Below are 9,729 nucleotides of genomic sequence, written 5' to 3'. Positions count from 1 at the left end.
AGTAAAGCTGGCAAAAGACACGAAAATCCTAAATCTCGCATCGAATCTTTCGTAAAATTGAAGCAATTTGGAAATCAAAATAGAATAGAATTTAACATTAGTACACAATATAAAATAAATATTGAAAATTATAACAAGATAGTTACGGCTAATAGATATATTATATTTTTATTATTAGATGTTATCGAAGTGAGAATTGGCATTTAGAGGGCATAGAGAATCTATTAAATCTAATATAACAAAGTTAATTATACTGAACTTACTTATTTATTACGAGATAGTTACGGCTAATAGATATATTATATTTTAATTATTAGATGTTATCGAAGTGAGAGTTGGCATTTAGAGGGCATAGAGAATCTATTAAATCTAATATAACAAAGTTAATTATACTGAACTTACTTATTTATTAAGTGTGTTAGATAATCTATTAATTAAAAATACATTTAGAGAAGTCTACGGTTTTTACTGGCATATCGAACAAACGAATACGAATGGACCCTAGTCCATCACTGACTGAGTGCCCCTGGAAGTCGGCTTTTTACAGAAACACGGCTTCCCTATCATTAAATGTCACGGCGCGCCACTGCCAGACTCCCAGTGTTCAGGGAACGTAACCACTTGGCCACTGGTAGGCTCTCTCTCTCTCTCTCTCTCTTCTAGATCAAATCAGTAAATTGTCACATTGTGAAATCAAGACTAAGATTTTCAGTTTGAAGTTAATAAAACATTAAACAGTATGCCAAACAAATAATTATTTGCCTTTATTAATAATAATTACTATTAATGATCTGTTTGACAACATTTCTTTTCTTTTCTTTTAATTTAAGGATATTGAAGTTCATAATTGGCACACGAAATTTTCCATTTTCATGAAAGGGATACTGAGAAAATAGTACTTGGATTGGAAGAGTTTAGATTCGATATATTAGAGAATAAATAATGTATAATCTTTCTACTTCCCACTTGGGAATTTTTAAGAAAAATTTTAATTTAATTTTTGTTATTCCAAGTTGTATCACCAGAGTGCGTCCTGTACTTGCAACGCTGGCTATTCTACCGCATGTTCTCCTATCTTCATGCCGTAGATAATGTAGAATAAATACTTCTCTTTGTCTCCCAGTTTCAAGTGCCTTTTATCTTTTCATTAATCATCCCTGAACTGTATATACTTTAGAAGTTGAATTATTTGACCTAGAATAAATAGAGTAGCTGTAAAGTTACCAGATTCTCATAAACTGCTTTGGAGAAATTTTTAATTTTAACTTTTGTTAACAGATGGCACTAACAATTAGGTCCTTTTTTATGTGAAACTACCCCGCCACGCGTTGTTGTGGCTCAAAATGTATCTATTATAAATGTACTGTATAACACTTCCCCCGTGGAAGGGGGGAATTTTTCGAAAAATCCCTTAGTGTACATTTTCTTGACGTACCCTATTAAAACGCAATCAAAAACGCAAAAAACCGCATCTTAAATAGTATAATAGAAGCCAAGTTCTTCACGGTAAGCCTTAATCCTGTCTCTCTCCCCGCGGGGGGAATATCAAAAAATCCCTTTGTAGTGTATATTCTGTTGACGTACCCTATTAAAACGCAATCAAAAACGCAAAAAACCGCATCTAAAATAGTATAAATAGAAGCAGAGTACTTTACGGTAAGCCTTAATCCTGTCCATCTCCCCCGGGGGGGGGAATTTCGACATGTATATTATATAAAAACACGTGCGTTTTCGAATGCAGCGTTGTGTCAAAATTTCAAAGGAATCGGTAGGAACAAACGAACATTACATTTTTATTTACAGTATATAGATAGATAGATAGTAGATGATCTGCTTTAGTTCATTTGCACTGAAAAGCATAATGCCTCACAGAAAAGCAAACTTAGGGCGTCGTACTCGTAGCGCCATCTGTTGACATAAAAGCCTTAACCTAGATTATATATTTTAATTTATATGAATGTTTAACGGAATAATATACAGCCTATGTCCACCCTGAGGTTCCATTCTAAATATTGGTGAAAGAATTTTTGAAATCGGATGAGTAGTTTCGGAGATTACCTGCTGCAAACAAACTTACAAACATTACCTCTTTATAATGTTAGTGTAGATAAATACTGAGTGATCGTATTAAATTACACCTATTCAATGTTATCTAGAAAGATTTTGCAGTCCCAGTGCAACCAAATCTGGTATGGTGGCATTTCAAGACATGTGGATGACATTTCCATAAAAACCAATTAGTGCAAAAATTTGCCACTATGGAAGATTTGGCGTTTTATTTGTACAAAACACCTATGCTATACAGAGAAAGAATTAGTGATGCAGGGAATACTGATTAATGTGGATCTATTCTGAAAGCGATAAACTGTATGTTCAACCAGAGCCGGTGCCTGCAGTGAAGCGATGAGGCGGCATTTCCGGATCACGTATTGTCAATTTTTATTCATTACAATGTACAACAACTAAGTAAATGATTTACTTAGTCGGCTTATTTGATAATTATTTAATGTAAATATGTCAATTGACACTTTATTGTTTTTATTTTGCGCCCCACTGGAATTTACTGACACTGGTTAAGAATACAATATTCGCATTTTTCTTATTTTTTTTACCCCAAATATTACGAAAGTGAAATATTTTATATAACGGACCTATATATCATTGTAATAGGTAATTATTTTATTTTAAAATTTATCAGTAACAGTAGTAAGCTATTATGCGTGTTTCAACGAGATCTGTCAGCAGCAGAAGACAACTTGAGTTAGAAATCGTATAGGCTCTTCTCTTTCTTCTAACACATGGTTTAATACGGCTAGAATGAAGTTTCTAATTCGTTTTAAATGGAAGAATGAATCCATCTCAAGAGGGGTGTTTAGTCACTCAATAGATCTCATTATCCTTCGTATATTTCAGAACGTATCTCGCTTCCTAGTCCTTATGACGTGTAAGCTTTTATCTGTAAAATTCGGACACTTTAATTTAACGAAAGTTCAATTTTATAAATAGATTGGTAGATAAAAGTGGGGTTACTATACTTCGAGTCTATTCTTTTTTTCGGTTCGAAGGATCATTATAAAATCGAAATTTTTATTCGCGTTTATACAGACACGAAACACGAGAATATTGGATTTTTTTAATTCGCGAAAACCGTCTTTTCAGATCCAGTGAAAAATCCAAACGTTTTACATTAAATTTCGAGGCGATGCAACAATAAAACTCCGACGATTTGTTGCGAGCGGTTTGATTTTCTGTTCGTGCGATTAAAAGTGATTTATTTCAAGCATTTTCTGAGTTTTGCATCATTTCCAGCGATTTTATCGGTAAGTTCAGACCACAAACTTTCTAAATTTAGGTATTTTTGAACATTGTTAAGCCGAATATCACAATTAGTGGCAATGACTTTCTCACAAAGCTCCATTTAGATAACAATTGATCGTTTTGGTCTCACAGACGACGAATGGTGTTTTCCGCTTATTTTGGGCGATACTTTTCACTCTTTTTATTGTTAATTTTCATTAAGCCCAAATCCAATTGAATTGTTAAAGATTTGTAATTGTTAAAGCAAAATGGGAATTAATAAATACATTAAATTGTTATTCCCCGCTATGGTTTATATCCCATGTGAAATTCGCGCCGCTTTAATTAATTAGAATTTCTCTATTTTCACAAATACTTTGTGTTATGGCAATCGACAAGATTGTGTAATTTGTATAGACCGATTTTTTAAATTATATATCGAACGTTAAAAATCGTTGGAAAGATTAAAATTACTATATTTAATAATTAAAGATTTTATCATAATATTAATTTCTGACTTTGAAACTTTTATTATAATTAAAACGAACATTTTCTACAATCTTCTATCATAAATCTTTACTGCATTTGAACATGAATTATTTATATATTTCTTACTTACAATTTAGATGAAATTAAGAAAATAGGAATATTTCTTAATTAATGCAAGTTCTGTTTTCATAACATTCGCTCATTTTTCTTTGCAGAATATATAACTTCAAAAAATTAAAGAAGTGGCACACCTCTGGCCAGGTCTATGCTGAGCCCGAGAATGGCTCCTCGTCTTGGCCTCCTGTAATACGGATGCTTCCGAAAGATGCGGAGGAGGAGTCCCATACACCCGACGTCAAACATATGGTCGTCATAATTCCGGACGAGAGAGCCTAGTCTCTCGTCCATTATCTGGAGCGGCGATATCCCGAAGTTCCAAAATGGACGGTGGAGACACGGTCACATGAGACGGGACTGGACAGAAAAGAGTCCGAAGAAACCGTCGTAAAGCGCAAAATGCTTTGGTGGAAAAGGCTGTTTTTCTTCTGCTAAAAGTAACACTCTTTCTGCCGAGCCTTCTTGCACGGATTTCGACTTTCCACCGAATGCGACACAGCCACCCGGAAGTGATCTTTCACCCGACTATGACACTTTTACCCGGAATTAACCTTTCACCCGGCTCCGACTTAATCAACCGGACTTGACTTTCCATCCCAATTTACGGATGGATACTTGGACAACATTCGAGATTCGTTCTTCCACTTCGGTTAAAGTTCATAGAACAACGACAGTAACTGCTGCAAAAGTGACAACAAAACATATAGCAGTGTTCTCCTGTTTAACACGTGTTACGCCGTTGTTTAAACGACTATAATCGGCCAAAACAGCTTATAATATTTCGACCGGTGTTCTACTAGTAAAACATTTCATCACAGAATAACGGGAGGAAACCATTTCCACGTTGAATTTTAACCAAAAACACACATTGCAGTGGTTATATGTCTAAATCGGAAGTATAATTACTTCAACAGTTAAAATTGTACATGGAATTTTCAAGATTGTATATAAAATCTTATACTTAATAAAGCTTATTGAATTTAATACTAACTGTTTAAAGATTCGATATTTATTGAAGTTAGGCAATTTCAGATTAATTTATAATTAATAAAAATGTTTCTAACAGTTATGACAGATGACGAAAAATGAAAATATGTACACGATTCATAATGAATCAAAAAATTCATATATTAAATAAAATTTTAAAAAGTTGCAAGTTTGTAGTCAAACAATCGCACTACTAATACCGGTTCTCCTCTGATCACCGAAGTAAAGGAGCGTCGGCCCCTCACTTGGGACGGAGACGACCTGGGAATCCCACAACCAAAAACAACACGGATTTTGATACAGAAAGTGAGGTGAACAAGGAAATAGAAAAACCATAACTAAACTAATTACATATAGTAAACATCCCAAAAGCCTGATGCATTGATACTAAACCAATCGGTCGCCGTGATCGGGCTATTACTAGTTTGATTATGGCGATCGTTTGATTTAGTATAAACTAATCACTCTGTTATCGGTAAAATCTCATAGAAATTGCTGTATGCTGCATGACATGGACTACGGAGTTTGTAACATTATTCATACACTGTTCAAAAATAGCTTGTTTATGTCATCTTTAACTACTTGGGAAGTGATAGGTTGCACTGTCGCCGGGTTGAACTCGCAGATGTTTAGTTGCCTCGAATCGAGTGAGCATTCTCTTGAGAGCTTGTGAAATAGTGGAGTAAGTGGTTCTCGTCGTGCATTCTTACAAGAAGTGTACACATTCATTACAAGAAGTGCACGTTTCGGCAAGGTAATGATTATCGCAACTGTTAAGAATAGCACTCAACAGTTGTGGCCAATTTTGGCTGTAACACGTTTGCTTATGCAATGGAAATCGTGTTTTCGTTGCTTTCAACGCTGAAAATGCCGTAGGTTTAAGTTTGATCTTTTTCTTCAGAAAATATTACTGTGAGAACCGGGCTAATATTTTTGTAATTTCGACGATCCAAATTATTTAGTTTCTGTTCAAGAAAAAGAAAATAATATTTAAGGCCAAATTAATAAATTCAAGGGAAGAAATTCTCTAGATTTTCCACCGATAAAACACTTCTTTTATGGGTGACACATTCCGATAAAATTACTCATCGAAGGAAGTTCAGAAAAATTCGGGGATTGAACTAACCACCAGCTTGCTGCATAACCTTACCAAAATGGTCATTAGAATAGAATAGCTGGAGAAATAACCCCAAATAAAAATAGAGAGGGAAGAAAGGTCAAGAGAGAGTTCTCCTGTCCGTTTTGAAGTGTGTATTTATCCCCGCCGTTTTTATCGAACTTGGCTACTCCGAACTAATTATTGCATTAAATTTTAAAGAGTGAGACTTTTAAATTCAAAGTTTTAAAGAACTTTAAAACTTTGAATTTATCAATTGACTAGCCTAACAAGAAAATATTTAAATCTGAATAAATAATTTTTAATGAGTTGTATAATAGCGTCTAATAAGTGAGCTCAAAAATAATGATATAAACTACAAAATTTTTAATTAATACTCATAACAGATCTTAATAGATATCAACAAATTAAACAAATTGAGCTGATAAATATCTGCTAAGTTTGTTTTAAAAAAATAATTGTAAAAAATATATGTAATAAGAACAATTAAAATTATGTTTTTAAACGTGCTAAAGATAGAAATATTAAAAAATAAAGTTACATAAAGTAAAAAAAATAGTTAAAATTCATCGAATAGTCTACTTTTTTAACTGAAAAAAAAGAAATATTGTCGATTGTCTTTTGAGTTATATAAAGTTTGCTTTTAATATTTCTAACTTGACAGTTTCAAGCAAAATAATTTGGAAAAAGTTGCCATGTATATAAATATATAAGCCTATANCGTTTTGAAGTGTGTATTTATCCCCGCCGTTTTTATCGAACTTGGCTACTCCGAACTAATTATTGCATTAAATTTTAAAGAGTGAGACTTTTAAATTCAAAGTTTTAAAGAACTTTAAAACTTTGAATTTATCAATTGACTAGCCTAACAAGAAAATATTTAAATCTGAATAAATAATTTTTAATGAGTTGTATAATAGCGTCTAATAAGTGAGCTCAAAAATAATGATATAAACTACAAAATTTTTAATTAATACTCATAACAGATCTTAATAGATATCAACAAATTAAACAAATTGAGCTGATAAATATCTGCTAAGTTTGTTTTAAAAAAATAATTGTAAAAAATATATGTAATAAGAACAATTAAAATTATGTTTTTAAACGTGCTAAAGATAGAAATATTAAAAAATAAAGTTACATAAAGTAAAAAAAAAAAATAGTTAAATTTTATCGAATAGTCTACTTTTTTAATTGAAAAAAAAGAAATATTGTCGATTGTCTTTTGAGTTATATAAAGTTTGCTTTTAATATTTCTAACTTGACAGTTTCAAGCAAAATAATTTGGAAAAAGTTGCCATGTATATAAATATATAAGCCTATATTTGGTTAGTAAAATAAAATGATGGTAGGATTCACTTTATTTATTTATTTTTTAATTTTCTAAAATCATACACTTATAATTATATGCTTTTAGAAAATTAAAAAAATAAATACACTATATTTAATTTTAGAATTTCGTTTAAAATAAAACTGAAACAGGAATCACCATTTATTTACTTTCAATGTTCCGGAATACAATATTTTAACGATCGATCTTCCTTTTTAGGCTACTTGGAAGATTTTTAGGCTACTTTAAAGGGAAGTTTTTAATTCTTTTGAAAGCCATTCAATTAGATTGAAGAAATCTGTTCAAAAAATCATGTTGAAGAAATCATGCAATCTGTTTAAAAAAGGAATCACCATTTGTTTTACTTTCAATGTTTCGGAATACAATATTTTAACGATCGATCTTGCTTTTTAGGCTACTTGGCTTTCAAAAGAATTAAAAACTTCCCTTTAAAAGAATGAAAAAAATATATTCAATTAAATACACATATAAAATATTGATATTGAGAAGTAATCGAAGGAAGGGACTTAAAAAATTATGTATAATTTAGATTCTCTCCATCTGTACAGGTAACCCCCGTATAACTCGGCACTTCTATAGCACGGATTCGCTCTAACACGGTTCGAGAATTGGTACCATCCCCCGTATAACACGGTACTTTTATAGCACGGATTCACTCTGACACGGTTCGAGAATTGGGTAAAACCCTCGTACAACAGGAAATGTAATAAATTTTTACATACTTAAGTAATAATAGTTCACGAAAATTATTATTTTCGTGAACTATTAGTACTTAAGTATGTAAATTTTCTCTTCTCGCCTTCTGTCGATACACGTGGTCCTTCTCGAAACTTGTTTCAATGTTGCCAGATCGCGACGCTTCTGCTTCTGATGTTGCCGAATGTTTTTCCCTTATTCCATACTTGCTTTATTCTTCATAAGTGCTTAGCACCATATAAGGAAATTTATAAAGACCTTTTAACTAGAAGCAAGCAATCTAAAATTACATACATTTTGCAAAAGGTAAAGCATGGATCTGAAGATAATGCAGAAAAATGCTCAGAGGATAAGGATAACTTGCCAAAAAGAAAACGCTCTCGGTTAATTAATAGTGTTTTTAGTGATGACGAAGAAAACATTGTTTAATTTATATTAATATGTATCACTTAAAAAAATTTTAATGAAGATATTTATCTTAATTATGAAAATATACTAGCATGTTTTTTAATTTTTGGAACCTAACCCTCCTTTTCGTATTAGTTCTTTGTTTCGTATAACACGGATTCGCATAACACGGCAATTTTTTGGAACGTAACTACCGTGTTATACGGGGGTTACCTGTATTTAATAAAACTTTAACATCTAATAAAGTATTGTACATAAACAAGAATTTTAGTTACATAACATGTATTTAATTCATATTAACTAAAGAAGAAAGAATTCTGTAAAATGCATTTTCGACACACTAAAATACTGTATATTACTTATTAAAGGAAAATTGGTAATAAATTTATTTTAAAATTTATTAAATCTTTATACAGTTTTTATGCAATTTTTACCCTCAAAAGGTCAAATTAAATCCAAATACAAATGATTTGCTTGAAACCCTGAACCTTAAGGTTTTATTTCATCTGAATGTGCTTATATAAATACATATAAATTAAAAATAGTTATAAAATAAACAAATAACTCATTTGATTCATTAACTTTAAAAAAGTTTCAAATGATTCGCGGAGCCCACTTTGAGCTTGATTTCAATAACTAATTATTCATTTACGATATATAAAAAAAGAAAAACAGCTTTTATATTAATTTTATAATTATAAATAAATAATGAATAGAAATTATTTTTTTATTTTATTTACAATTTATTTTTATTATAGAAAACTTTAAAAAATTAATTAAATTCTATGATATGAAAAATATTTTGAGGTTTAAAATTTTATATAAGTTTAGGTGTAAAATCAATAAAGGAAGAAGTTTTTAAAAATACTTTAGTAATATATTCAGATAGGAATAATAATATATTAATAGAGCAGAGTAATTATCGTATGAACCTTATATAATGTATCTAGGCTGTAGTAAAACATTTCTTAAAAGTTTTCCTCGAATTTTTTCGTTCCTCATCAATAAATCACAAAAGTCAAATTAAATTTTCCTTTATTGGAGGTCGTAACTCTCTCATTCTCTTTCAAGAAATCATTCTAAAAATATAAGTATACTTTCCTAAACTTGAAATCTTATATTTCCCGAGAATTTTTATTCACTGTTTTTAAATATATAAGACGTGACAGAAATACATTCTAAAGATATTATTTTTAAATTACATTATATATTTCACATTATTATTAAATATGTTACATAATAATTTCTGTAACTCACGTTAGTATCT

This window comes from Centruroides sculpturatus, unplaced genomic scaffold (genome assembly GCF_000671375.1).
Source record: "Centruroides sculpturatus isolate CEXI.00-Female unplaced genomic scaffold, Cexi_2.0 scaffold143, whole genome shotgun sequence".
Lineage (NCBI taxonomy): Eukaryota > Metazoa > Arthropoda > Arachnida > Scorpiones > Buthidae > Centruroides > Centruroides sculpturatus.
This window is presented reverse-complemented; position numbering follows the sequence as displayed.